The 13,921-nt window shown below is 43.4% G+C and overlaps 1 protein-coding gene across 2 annotated transcripts in view; it reads right to left on the bottom strand.

Moving 5' to 3' along the window:
• The window catches only part of PCDH11X (protocadherin 11 X-linked), a 145,040-nt gene extending 140,098 nt beyond the window's left edge, over positions 1-4,942 (bottom strand). For both annotated transcript variants that reach the window (XM_088833771.1, XM_088833769.1), the window contains exon 1: positions 4,645-4,942. The gene's annotated coding sequence lies outside the window, so the exon portion shown is untranslated. The remainder of the gene's footprint in view (positions 1-4,644) is intronic.
• Between the last annotated feature and the right edge of the window lie 8,979 nt (positions 4,943-13,921).

The following is a 13,921-nucleotide window of genomic DNA, read 5'->3' as shown; positions in this document are numbered from 1 at the left end:
AAAGAGAAATTCTCTTTCAGCAAATAGCATTCATTTATTTCTTAGTTCTACTGATTTACCTTGTGTGGTGTGTGCGTTTAGGCCCTCTTCAAAATTTGTCCTCTTTTCCGGATGTGACAGTATCTTCTTAACTTATTTACCTTCACTTTCTATTCCAATACCTTAGTTTACTCAAATACACATTTAAAGACATTTAAAAACAAGAAAAATATTTCTATTGTGTGCCACCTACTGCCCATTTTTTTCACCCTGTTTTGTTGTTAACATACATACTTTAAAAATCTTCAAAGTGGCCTATGCCTACAAAATACACACACAGCTGCTAACTCCACAGTGGGACATCAACCCCACCACCACCACCACCTTACTTAGCCTGTATCAGGTTCTTTCAGGTCCACTTCTTGACTAGTCACTGCTTAGGAATGCCTATTTTTCAAAGCCAGATAGACATCTTCTTTATGAATCTTTTCTCAACCTCTTAGCAAAAATTAATTCGTCCCTCCATTATGTTCAATTAGAGCATTAATCACATTGTATTATGAATTTGTCAGTCTCCAGGCTTGCAGAGGCCCCAGATACCTTTCCACAAGCTCTTTTGTATTACTGGAGCCTACCACATTGTCTAGCACAGTAGGTTTGCATATTCTTTGGTTAATAATTAAACGTATTACACCTCCTTTAAAATATGTGAAACAAGATTATTGGAGAAAATTAGATTTCAAAATTTCATCCCCTGAATAGTTCCCCTTCCCCCTAATAGAAAATGTGTCAGCCACACATATTTTGTCAATTTAGTTTAAAGCCAGTGGCTTCTTTAAAGTCTCCTTGTCTGGGAGCTTTCCCTCCCTTCCCCGAGAACCTTATAAATCCTGGCTAAAGGCTATTATGGATGGACTGTTTGCACAGAGAAAAGGAAAATTTTCTGCTTTCTAAATCCCTTACCAGATTTCTCCCTGCTACCAGCAGTCTGGAAGCTCTCTATCAGGAATTTCTATCTTGCAAAGAACATGAAGGTTTGAATACCAAGAGAAGAAATAACGTGTAAACAGCAATTTCTTCCGCCAGGACTCCCAGCTGCCAAAACCCGACACTACTTGGACATCCGTCATAATCGCATTCAGGTGATTTTTTTTAAAGGGGGACTCCTTCCAACCCTAAGCAAATTATTGAACCCTAGAAAATGAATTCACTTTTATGCTTGGTCTGAGTTTTCTTTCCATTCCTGTATTTCAAACGCATAGGAACTTTTTGCTGCTTTTGCTGACATACAAAACCCTAGATTTACAAAACGGAAGAATCCTCTGCTTCTGCTCCCTTTTCCCCAAAATCCCCTACCTAACTCCAAACCAAAATACAGTCAGTAGGTAAGCTTTTTATTGAGATCCCCTCTGACGGTAATTTCTTTGGAAAGGAAGCTCAGTTCCGAGGCTCCACACACCCTGCCTCCGTCCCTCCTTCTTGCCCTGTACCGCCTTCTCCAACGTCGCGCTGTTTAGCCTTCTCCCAGAGCAAAAGAAAGAATTGTCCGCAATCAGGGAAAAATGATTAGCTTCCAATTCCGGGAAGCAGGGGTTTGCTCCGTAAAAGGAGAAGAGCAAACTCAGAAAGGAAGGCGTAGCGGGCTTCCGTCTTGTAAAACCCCATTTCTGAACGTCCCCAATTTGGCGCTCCGGCCTCTGGAAGTGACTGCGCAGCCTTATAATAAAGAGGACGGTGGCCTCTCCCCTGCGGCAGCAGCCCTCAGAGCCTTTCCGCAACTTCCAATCTCCAGTCCCTTCTTTCACTGAAAGGGGACCCGCCACACATTTCAAGCCCGCCTCCGATCTCCCTCCTTCCCCACCGCACCATTTCACTGGGAATAAGACCCTCTTCGCCTTCTAGGGGGCTTGCTCTGTTGAAGACAAGGAGCCACAAGATTGTAAGGATGCCAGTCTTCACATCACCCGGGGAGGAGAGATGACAGTGGAAATTTAATACTGGTAACTGTTATTATTTCATCTTTAAAACTTTATCTTCAGAACGGAGCTAAGTAAGTGGATTCACGGTGAATAGTGAAGGTTCAAGCTGAAAAGGAGCGGGGTCGTTGGGTGGGGGTCGTGGGGGAACAGGGAAACGGAGGGAAGGAATGCAGAAAGACCCTGAATCTGTATTAGATTCCGGGGTTCAAAACCTGCTCTGGCCCAGGCTGCAGTAAACCCCTCCTCCGCAGCCCTCGGCGCCTCGGCACGCCTCTGGGGAGCAAGGGAGCGGGAAGGAGGGGCCGAGAGCGAGAGCGCGGGAGGGAGGCCGAGAGAAGCGAGCGCGGCTGCGCACAGGGAGCGCGCGGGGCTGGGCCGCTCGCGCTCCCGGCCGGGACCGGCCGCTCAACCTCCTCTCGGCCCGCTGAACCGCTCTGGGGCTGACATCATTGCCAGAAGGAGGGGCTGCCCGTGCCAAGGCGACTGGAGAACAAGGTTCTCGGGCCTCGCTGGTCTAGGCGCTCCCTCGCCGCTTGGCAGGCGCAGCGCGTTGGCGGCCAGATTCAGCCCGCGTGAGCTGAGCGCGGCAATTCTTAATTTAGCGGAGGGAGGAAGGTATCTTTAGACCTTAGCGCGTCCATCTCTGGGATCATTCGTCAGAACCGCCCTCACACCGTCCGCGCTTTCCTCTGATGAACCAGACAAAGGCAAGAAAGAGGGAAATATGTACAAATACTATCACTTCGACTTGCTTTCAAATGTCCCCCCGCCCCTCAACGAAAGGTCAGCTCTGAGGCTGAGCTTTCCTGCCGTGATTGTTTGAAACAAGACTGAGAGTGGGATTAATCTTCACCAAGTACAGAAGGTGCCCGGAAGTACCTTTCTTTCTTTCTTTTTTTTTTTTTTTAAGTCACACCTGTTTTAACCTTTTATGGGACGGGAGGGAGTCGCTTTAGTCTAAAGCGACGCTACCTTGTCCGGTGTTTTGCACACTGTTCAGTATTCTCGGCACACTCCTCAGGTTGTTTCCTTGTTGCGGCGCTAAGAGAAACAAAGCAGCTCCCCCAACACCATCGCCCCCTCCCATTATTTCCTGCCCCCCTCACCGTCTATCCCGACGTTTAAAGACTTTCTTCTACACACTTTCCTTCGCACAGAAACGGTTCCTATGTGAGGTTTAATCCCAACCTGAAGATATTTCCACGCAAGGACTCGCTTTTGTTTGGTTCTCCCAGTTTCATTTGATTTATTCTTTTGTCCTCGCCCCTCTTCTCTCAAGTCTTTTGCTTTGTGCATTTGTGCCGCAGTGGCGCAAGTTTCGATTCCCAGCCCCCAGCCAACAAATGGTACCCCGCTCGGAGACTCCAAGGCAAGCCCTCAGACGCGCGGGCACACGCACTCAACACGCGCGCTCCTGCGCCCCTCACCCCAAAGGCGGCCAAAGCTGTGAAGCGCGGAAGAGGCCATTTGCAGTTGAGCTCTATAAGTCTTTCCTAGGGGAGGAAAGGAAGTGGCTGGAGCTATACACTCTTCAAAAGTGGCACCTCCCCCCTTTATTTTTTCCAAGGGGAGGATGTCAATTTGAGGCTAAGAGCGCACTTTCAAATCGTGTTTCCCATCGAGGGCAGACTGCCGCTCCGCTCCTAAGTCTCTAAAGAAAAGATTCATTTGCGGCTATGCCTTTTTAAAAAGTCATCTGTTCTGATGACTCTCTTAAGAGGCATTCATTTTCGCGAAAAGGGGCTGTTTTATGGCTATGCGCTTTAAAAATTAATTCCTTTTTGGACACATAAACTGTTTCTCCGTCTTATCTTAGTCAACGTCATTCATTTATGGGATAGCTAAGCGGGTTTTGACTAAGGGCTGAAAAGTCATTTATTTTGGAGAAAAAGCAGTCCCTTTATATTTGGCTAAGCTCCTAGAAAAAGTCTTTTTTTTTTTTTTAAATGAGAAAATGATGCCGTTTTTCGGCTACGAGACTGTAAGACGTTCCTTTAAAAAAAAAAAACAAAAGCTAGGCAGAATTTTTTTCCACACCTACCATCTCCACATCCAGCAGGTGCTGGCTGAGCAATGGGAGACCCTGAGCGCTCCGTAGCGCGCTGCGATCTCCTCTCTGCGCCAAGGGTCGGGTCCCCAAGGATTAGGGCCAACCTGGCAAGGATCCAGACCTAGAGCCCCCAGAGATGGGAGCGCAGCGGTGCCAGGCCACTCGAGAAATCCGAAGCGGGCTCCAGGCTTTCCCGCTCGGTTCAGACCGCTCCTTCTGGCTAACCCGAGAATCCGGAGTGTGATCTTTTCTCAACCCATGCCCCAGTCTTAAGAGTTTGTCTCAGCTTCGCTGAAGCTGTATCTGCGAAAGCGAAAGACCTTTTTGCACGGCCAATATGGGGGAAATTCACGCGCGGACACTTCTCTGACAAGTGTTTTTCTCAAAGTAACCAAGGCAAGCCGACTGGTGGCTATGCCAAAAAGAGATTCTAGCTGCGCTCACCTCCGGGGTTTGCTCTTATCTCCAGGGAAGAGATGGGGGAAGGGGGAAGGGAGGACACGGGAAGCGTTCCTAAAACCATTCTGTGGTCGTAATCAAGACCCTGAGAGCAGACAGCTGAAAAGCTCCGCGCACTAAGTGCGGGACTCAGCTTCACACGCCGCACTCTATTCTGGCCCCCGACCGGATACTTACCTTGTTGTCCACACAACTAGAGTAGAAATGAGGTGGTAGGTAAAAAAGAGAAAAAGCTTCTGCTCGCTCCACGGAGACTGCGATTGCTGTAGCGGGGCTCTGCCGCCACAGCTCGCAGTCCGCGGAGCAGTTGGAGTCGCAAAGGCTTCCTTTTAGGCTGTTTGGGCCGCCCGGGTTGCCTGGGCTGTCTGTGACGCCGCTGCCGCTGCCACTCTACGCACTCTCTTTCAGCTGGCTTTCCGCTTTGCCGCGCGGGTCGCTGCGTGCAGCTCAAGCACACGGCTCCTCCCGCCCTGACAGTTCGCCGACTGCAAGGAGCCAGGGCCGAGCCAGCCCTTTTCAATGGAAAGGGGGAGGGACTCGATAGAGGGGGAGAAGGGGGAAGGAAGGGGGGTGAGCGAGTGGGAGGCGGGCGGGGTAGAGAAGTGAACCAGTGCCCTGGCCGCCTGCTGGGAGGGGATGGCGCAGCACCAACTGATGGGTACCCCCCTCTGGTCCCCACTCCTTGCACCCCACATCCCCCACCGCTTCGGGGGCGGTCCCTCCAGGCTGACGGGGAACCGGGAAAGAACGGCGGGGGCGAGATAGAGGTAAGCTTACGAAGTTACTGTTCGCCGCGCCAAGCAGGCGGCAGAAATCGTGCTGGCTGCACCCTCGCGTGAGGGACCCGCTACTGGGAAAAACGCGCCGCTTTCTGGCTTCTCTCTTTGCTGAGCGAAACCGAGGGCACGTTCCGCTCCGCTTGGTGCTCCGCTCGCTGCTCTCTTTGGCTTCCCTTTAAGTTGAACTCATTCACATTATTTTACAGAAGTTTTATTTTTCTTGTTATGTGTGCTTTTCTCGCGATCCCGCTGACCGCCCTCAGTCCCTCTAGAGAACGAGCATCCAGCAGCACCATTTTCTCATACAAAGGATACTTAAGGCAGACTAATGGAAGTAGGGGCAAAGCTGCAGTTGGAGCCGAGAGACTGTCTCTGCATATATTACACTCTGCTGTGAACCGGATCTAGTCCCTCGATTACCTTCAGACAGATCGTCTGGGGGTGGCGGAGAGAGGAATGAGGGGGGAAACCTAGCATTTGGCTACCCCAGAGAGCAAGTACGAGTGAGCCTAAGCAGGTTTGGGCTTTGGGCTGCTTTAGTGGGATCCAGCTGCTTCTCTGCCGGGGACCAGGCAGCATCGCCGGCTTGGACAGCTCGTTTCGGTGGTGCAGGAAAGAATGCCAGAGAGGAAAGAACCCAGCCGCAAGACTGACGCTTGCCAGCGCGCTCCGGCTGCCTAGTCGGTGACGCCCTGGCGGGCATTGTGGTGCCAGGTCTTCTAAGACTACTAGAAAGATAAGGGGCAGTCTGGCTGGTTTGTGATTCGGAAGGGTTGTGGGTATCGAGAAGCAGGGCTAATTCCCCTGTCCCTGTTATGGAATTACAAGCAAATAACAACACCAACCAAAACCTTCCCAGCTGGCTACTGTGATTCTTAATCCAAGGAGCAAGTCCTTAAATTTACCCAGAGGCTGGAGAATGAACCAGGTGAATGCTTTAAATTTTTTCACAGAAAAAAATGTATTTAGGTTTAGGTTTTAGCATCCGTTTTCCATGCTTAACCAATAGAAAAACTTACATTTCTAGTGCTCTACTGTGTTTTGGGAAGCAGAAAGCTCTCTTTCCTGAAATAAAAGAAGGAAAAGTAGATAACGTTTTCCGGCACCAGGAGCGCAGTATTCATTTTTGTCTACTGGATGGTAGGGGAAATACATCTTCATAGGGATAGAACATCAAGAAGGGAAAATTTGTGCCAATTAGCATGAGTTTATTTTATCTAATAGCTTCTTCGTGGAAAGTTATTATTATTGAAGGGCAAATCTTTCTGACTTCTTTCCCCAGTATATCCCTCATTTCATAACTGCCTTCTTTCCAATTCCTGATATTTTAAGAGGATAAAACCCTAGTTCAGATAATCCTCACATCACCTTTTGTTTTTCTCTTACTTTTTCTTTTCTTTCTTTCTTTCTTTTTTTTTTTTTTTAACATTTACAGCCACTACCAGAGGGAATAATAGCAATGCAGTTCAGTGCAGTCTGAACTTTTCATGAAAGAGGATACAGGAACTTTTCATGAAAGAGGATACAGGAAGTGTTTACTGTTACATTTTACTACTCATGTAACTCTGCTTCCATTAGTCACGGTATCTGGTACATGCATTGTCCTCTTCTTGGGAGCTAGGAGATGTCTTTGAGTTGAAATCAGAAGTTGTCAAATGGTTATAGTTTACAGCTCTTACTCTTGGGATTTGCACTGCTACATGAGACTCAGTCATAGGTGATGGCAGGAAGTCAATGAAAATAAAATCAATGATTGATCCAGTAAAGTGTGGCAAAGTCATGCTGTGGAGGCACTCTCAGAGCATTAATTATTATTCATAACATCCACATTAGACATCAGGTAATTGATGTGTTAAGAAGAGAGAACTGTCCAGTGACTATTATGAAGTATTTAAAGTTATCAAGGCAGAAGCATGAGGTTTATATTAATTATCTACATTTTACAGTTTCTAGAACTGAAGATCACAGGCAGGTGACTTGCACAAGATCATGGTGCTGAACAGTAGCAGACTCTGGATTTTCATTTAGAGTATAACTCTAAACTTTAGCTGCATGATTGCTTTACAACGAATCTGTTTTCTTCTATATATACAGCACAACATTTAATCTTAAGTGTCTAGTACAGCAGAAAATGATCTCTGTAGATTAGAGACATTACTTCCACACCTAGTTCAACTAAGTAACCCAGAAAAGCATCTGAAAAATTCAGTTTGTTGATAAAAGTGGCAGAAATCCACATTTCAAAATAATGAAAAAATGTTCCCATTTTCTCTTCTCCTTGTTCTGTTTCACGGTGGCACCAATGGGCAACAGAGTAACCAAACGCCAGTCCACCGTGCAAAAGCTTTTTACTTGGTGCTCTAACTCTAAAAGGACTGATCAGGACTCTACTATGCTTGCACACAGAGAGAAATCCTTGAATGAATGCCTTTTATGCAACATTTGCATTATATACATTGTTCAAAGTTCAGTTCAGTTCAGTCGCACAGTCGTGTCCGACTCTTTGCGACCCCATGAATCACAGCACACCAGGCCTCCATGTCCATCATCAACTCCCGGAGATCACTCAAACTCATGTCCATTGAGTAGGTGATGTCATCCAGCCATCTCATTCTCTCCCTTCTCCTCCCACCCCCAAACCCTGCCAGCATCAGAGCCTTTTCCAGTGAGTCAGCTCGTCGCATGAGGTGGCCAAAGGATTGGAGTTTCAGCTTTAGCCTCAGTCCTTCCAATGAACACCCAGGATTGATCTCCTTTAGAATGGACTGGTTGGATTTCCTTGCAGTCCAAGGGACTCTCAAGAGTCTTCTCCAACACCACAGTTCAAAAGCATCAATTCTTCGGTGATCAGCTTTCTTCACAGTCCAACTCTCACATCCATACATGACCACGGGAAAAACCATAGCCTTGACTAGACGGACCTTGGTTGGCAAAGTAATGTCTCTGCTTTTTAATATGCTGTCTAGATTGGTCATAACTTTCCTTCCAAGGAGTAAACCTCTTTCAATTTCATGGCTGCAATCAGCACCTGCAGTGATTTTGGAGCCCAAAAAAATAAAGTCTGACACTGTTTCCATTGTTTCCCCATCTATTTCCCATGAGGTGATGGGACCAGATGCCATGATCTTTGTTTTCTGAATGTTGAGCTTCAAGCCAACCTTTTCACTCTCCTCTTTCACTTTCATCAAGAGGCTTTTTAGTTCTTCTTCACTTTCTGCCATAAGGGTGGTGTCATCTGCATATCTGAGGTTATTGATATTTCTCCCGGCAATCTTGATTCCAGCTTGTGCTTCTTCCAGCCCAGCATTCCTCATGATGTACTCTGCTTATAAGTTAAATAAGCAGGGTGACAATATACAACGTTGACGCACTCCTTTTCCTATTTGGAACCAATCTGTTGTTCCAGGTCCAGTTCTAACTGTTGCTTCCTGACCTGCATACAGGTTTCTCAAGAGACAGGTCAGGTGGTCTGGTATTCCCATCTCTTTCAGATTTTTTCACAGTTTATTGTGATCCACACAGTCAAAGGCTTTGGCATAGTCAATGAAGCAGAAATAGATGTTTTTCTGGAACTCTCCTGCTTTCTCCATGATCCAGCGGATGTTGGCAATTTGATCTCTGGTGCCTCTGCCTTTTCTAAAACCTGCTTGAACATCTGGAAGTTCACGATTCACATATTGCTGAAGCCTGGCATGGAGAATTTTGAGCATGACTTTACTAGCATGTGAGATGAGTGCAACTGTGCGGTAGTTTGAGCATTCTTTGGCATTGCCTTTCTTTGGGATTGGAATGAAGACTGACATTTTGCAGTCCTGTGGCCACTGCTGAGTTTTCCAAATTTGCTGGCATATTGAGTGCAGCACTTTCACAGCATCATCTTTCAGGATTTGAAATAGCTCCCTTGGAATTCCATCACCTCCACTAGCTTTGTTCATAGTGATGCTTTCTAAGGCCCACTTGACTTCACATTCCAAGATGCATTGTCCTACTAATCCTCCATACCACCCTGCTGATGCTGCTGCTAAGTCACTTCAGTAGTGTCCGACTCTGTGTGACCCCATAGACGGAAGCCCACCAGGCTCCCCCCACCCCGGGATTCTCCACGCAAGAACACTGGAGTGGGTTGTCATTTCCTTCTCCAATGTGTGAAAGTGAAAAGTGAAAGTGAAGTCCTTCAGTTGTGTCTGACCCTTAGCGACCCCACGGACTGCAGCCTACCAGGCTGCTCCATCCATGGGATTTTCTAGGCAAGAGTACTGGAGTGGCTTGCCATTGCCTTACCACCCTATGAGATACTTATTATTAGCTTTTTTTTTTTAATTTTTAACAAATGAGGAAACAGAGACTCACAGAGACTAGGTAAAATGCTCAAGGTTATAGAGCTATAAAGTATAGTGTTGGGAAATTCAAACCCATGTCATTTCCAGTTCACTATGCTGACCCTCAGCATATGGTCTTCAGATTGTGTGATTACATATTTTCAGAATTTACATTACATCAAAAATTTTATAATTAACAAAAGGAAACTTTAGGAATTGATTTTTGTAGGAGATGCCATGAACAAACTGCTATATTTATTGAATTTGTTTATTCAATGTTCCAACTTGGAACTTTAACCTGGGTCCTACTAAGACTGGAAAAAGGAAGTTATGGTAATGTGTACCCATAACCATGGAAATATGTGCAATCTCTGAAGATTAAACTATAAAATCATCATATAATTATAGAATGGCTCATACAAGAAAATTAAAATACTTCAATGAGTTAGGATGTTTCTCTGGCTGAGAAATAATGTGGTAATAATGAAGAAAGGGTTGATCAGCTGTGCAGACCTAAAAAAAGAAGCCTCAAAGAAATGAGTATTGGTAACTCTTATCCATGCACATTTTCATCTTACTGGCAAAAACAACCATTCATATGAGATTGATGAAGTTAATCATATAATCTGCAATTTCAGTTTCCTTTGCATTGAAATACCTCTTATCAAGCACTCTACCATCTGATTGTGATTTGCTTTTCCATATACACTGTCTAGAGAGAGAATGCATAGGTCTTGAAGATGGATGAAACTATGGGCCAATTATTTTACATTAAACTCCATTCATCTTTATGTCATCCACAGCAATTTGTACTTATATTACATATGAATGCTATAATCAATAAATCATCACTGCTATTGAGAAATTAGGTGTTTGTATGGGAAGAAAACAGTAAAAATGGATATATTACATTCTCCATGATATTTTTCATATTTAATGTTAACCATCAACAGCAATTGAAATTAATAATAGGCAGTAAAGCCTAATGATTAAGAAAAGAACTTTAATGTTTTTTCTTTTAGCATCATATTTTGTTTTTCAATATTTATTTATTTTAATAGGGGGCTAATTACTTCACATTATTGTATTGGTTTTGCCATACATCGACATGAATCTGTCCCAGGTCTACATATGTTACCCATCATGAACCCCCCTCCCACCTACCTCCTTCTCAAATCCCTCTGGTTCATCCCAGTACACCAGCCCCGAGCATCCTGTATCATGCCTCAAACCTGGATTGGCGATTCGTTTCACATATGATAATATACATGTTTCAATGCCATTCTCCCAAATTTTCCCACACTTGCCTTCTCCCACAGAGTCCAAAAGACTTCTATACCTCTGTGTCTCTTTTGCTGTCACGTATACAGGGTTATTGTTATCATCTTTCTAAATTCAATACATATGCGTTAGTATACTGTATTGGTGTTTTTCTTTCTGGCTTACTTCACTCTGTATAATAAGCTCCAGTTTCATCCACCTCATTAGAACTGATTCAGATGTATTCATTTCAATGGCTGAGTAATACTCCATTGTGTATATGTACTACTGCTTTCTTATCCATTCGTCTGCAGATGGACATCTAGGTTGCTTCCATGTCCTGGCTATTATAAACAGTGCTGCAATGAACTTTGGAGTACATGTGTCTCTTTCAATTCTGGTTTCCTTGGTGTGTATGCCCAGGAGTGTGATTGCTGGGTGGTATGGCAGTTCTATTTCCAGTTTTTTTTAAGGAATCTCCACACTGTTCTCCATAGTGGTTGTACTAGTTTGCATCCCACCAACAGTGTAAGAGGGTTTCCATCTCTCCACACCCTCTCCAGCATTTATTGCTTGTAGACTTTTGGATAGCAACCATTCTGACTGGCGTGACATGGTTCCTCATTGTGGTTTTGATTTGAATTTCTCTGATTATGAGTGATGTTGAGCTTTTTTACACGTGTTTGTTAGCCATCTGTATGTCTTCTTTGGAGAAATGTCTGTTTAGTTCTTTGGCCCATTTTTTGATTGGGTCGTTTATTTTTCTGGAATTTAGCTACAGGAGTTGCTTGTATATTTTTGAAATTAATCCTTTGTCAGTTGCTTCATTTGCTATTGTTTTCCACCATTCTGAAGGCTGTCTTTTCACCTTTCTTATAGTTTCCTTTGCTGTTCAGAAGCTTTTAAGCTTAATTAGGTCCCATTTGTTTATTTTTGCTTTTATTTCCAATATTCTGGGAGGTGGGTCATGGAAGATCCTGCTGTGATTTATGTCGGAGAGTGTTTTGCCTATGTTCTCCTCTAGGATTTTTATCGTTTCTGTTCTTATATTTAGATCTTTAATCCATTTTGAGTATATTTTTGTGTATGGTGTTAAGGAGTGTTCTAGTTTCATATTTTTACAAGTGGTTGATCAGTTTTCCCAGCACCACTTGTTAAAGAGATTGTCTTTCCTCCATTGAATATTCTTCCCTCCTTTGTCAAAGATAAGGTGTCCATAGGTGCATGGATTTATCTCTGGGCTTTCTATTTTGTTCCAATGATCTATATTTCTGTCTTTATGCCAGTACCATACTGTCTTGTTGACTGTGGCTTTGTAGTAGAGCCTGAAGTCCGGCAGGTTAACTCCCCCAGTTCCATTCTTCTTTCAAAAGTTTGCTTTGGCTATTTGAGCTGTTTGTATTTCCATACAAATTGTGAAATTATTTCATCTAGCTCTGTGAAAAACACCGTTGGTAGCTTGATAGTTATTGCATTGAACTTATAAATTATTTTGGGTAATATATTCATTTTCACAATATTTATTCTTCCAATCCATGGAGACGGTATATTTCTCTATCTATTACTGTCCTCTCTGATTTCTTTCACCAGTGTTTTATAGGTGTCTATATATAGGTCTTTTGTTTCTTTAGGGAGATATATTCCTAAGTATTTTATTCTTTTCGTTGCAATGGTGAATGGAATTGTTTCCTTAATTTCTCTTTCTATTTTCTCATTATTAGTGTATAGGAATGCAAAGGATTTCTGTGTGTTTACTTCATATTCTGCAACTTTACTATATTCATTGATTAGCTCTAGTAGTTTTCTGATAGAGTCTTTTGGGTTTTATGTGTAGATAATCATGTCATCTGCAAACAGTGAGAGTTTTATTTCTTCTTTTCCAATTTTTATTCCTTTTATGTCTTTTTCTGCTCTGATTGCTGTGGCCAAAACATCCAAAACTATGTTGAATAGTAGTGGTGAGAGTGGGCACCCTTGTCTTGTTCCTGACTTTACGGGAAACACTTTCAATTTTTCACCATTGAGGATAATGTTTGCTGTGGGTTTGTCATATATAGCTTTTATTATGTTGAGGAATGTTCCTTCTATTCCCACCTTCTGGAGGGTTTTGATCATAAATGGATGTTGAATTTTGTCAAAGGCTTTGTCTGCATCTATTGAGATAATCATATGGTTTTTATTTTTCATTTTGTTAATGTGGTCTATTAAATTGATCGATGTGTGGATATTGAAGAATCCTTGCATCCCTGGGGTAAAGCCCACTTGGTCATGATATATGATCTTTTTAATATGTTGTTGGATTCTGATTGCTAGAATTTTGTTAAGGAGTTTTACATCTATGTCCATCAGTGATATTGGCCTGTATTCTCTTTTTATGTGCCATCTTTGTCAGGTTTTGGTATTAGGGTGATGGTGGCCTCATAGAATGAGTTTGTAAGTTTACCTTCCTCTTCAGTTTTCTGGAATAGTTTGAGTAGGATAGGTGTTAGCTCTTCTCTAAATTTTTGGTAAAATTCAGCTGTGAAGCTGTCTGGACCTGGGCTTTTGTTTGCTGGAAGATTTTTGATTACAGTTTCAATTTCCATGCTTGTGATGGGTCTGTTAAGATTTCTTATTTCTTCCTGGTTCAGTTTTGGAAAGTTGTACTTTTCTAGGAATTTGTCCATTTCTTCCAAGTTGTCCATTTTATTGGGATATATTTACTGATAGTAGTCTCTTATGATCCTTTGTATTTTTGTGTTGTCTGTTGTGATCTCTCCATTTTCATTTCTAATTTTATTGATTAGGTTTTTGCCCTTTGTTTCTTGATGAGTATGACTAGTGGTTTCTCAATTTTATTTACCCTCTCAAAGAACCAGCTTTTGGCTTTGTTGATTTTTGCTATGGTCTCTTTTGTTTCTTTTGCATTCATTTCTGCCTTAATTTTTAAAATTTCATTCCTTCTACTAACCCTGGGGTTCTTCATTTCTTCCTTTTCTAGTTGCTTTAGGTGTAGAGTTAGGTTATTTAGTTGACTTTTTTCTTGTTTCTTGAGGTATCACTGTATTGCTATGATCCTTCACCTTAGAACTGCTTTCACAGTGTGCCACAGGTTTT

The sequence above is a fragment of the Moschus berezovskii genome, chromosome X (assembly GCF_049115385.1).
Source record: "Moschus berezovskii isolate FMDL1 chromosome X, NW_MosBer_1.0, whole genome shotgun sequence".
Lineage (NCBI taxonomy): Eukaryota > Metazoa > Chordata > Mammalia > Artiodactyla > Moschidae > Moschus > Moschus berezovskii.
This window is presented reverse-complemented; position numbering and strand designations above follow the sequence as displayed.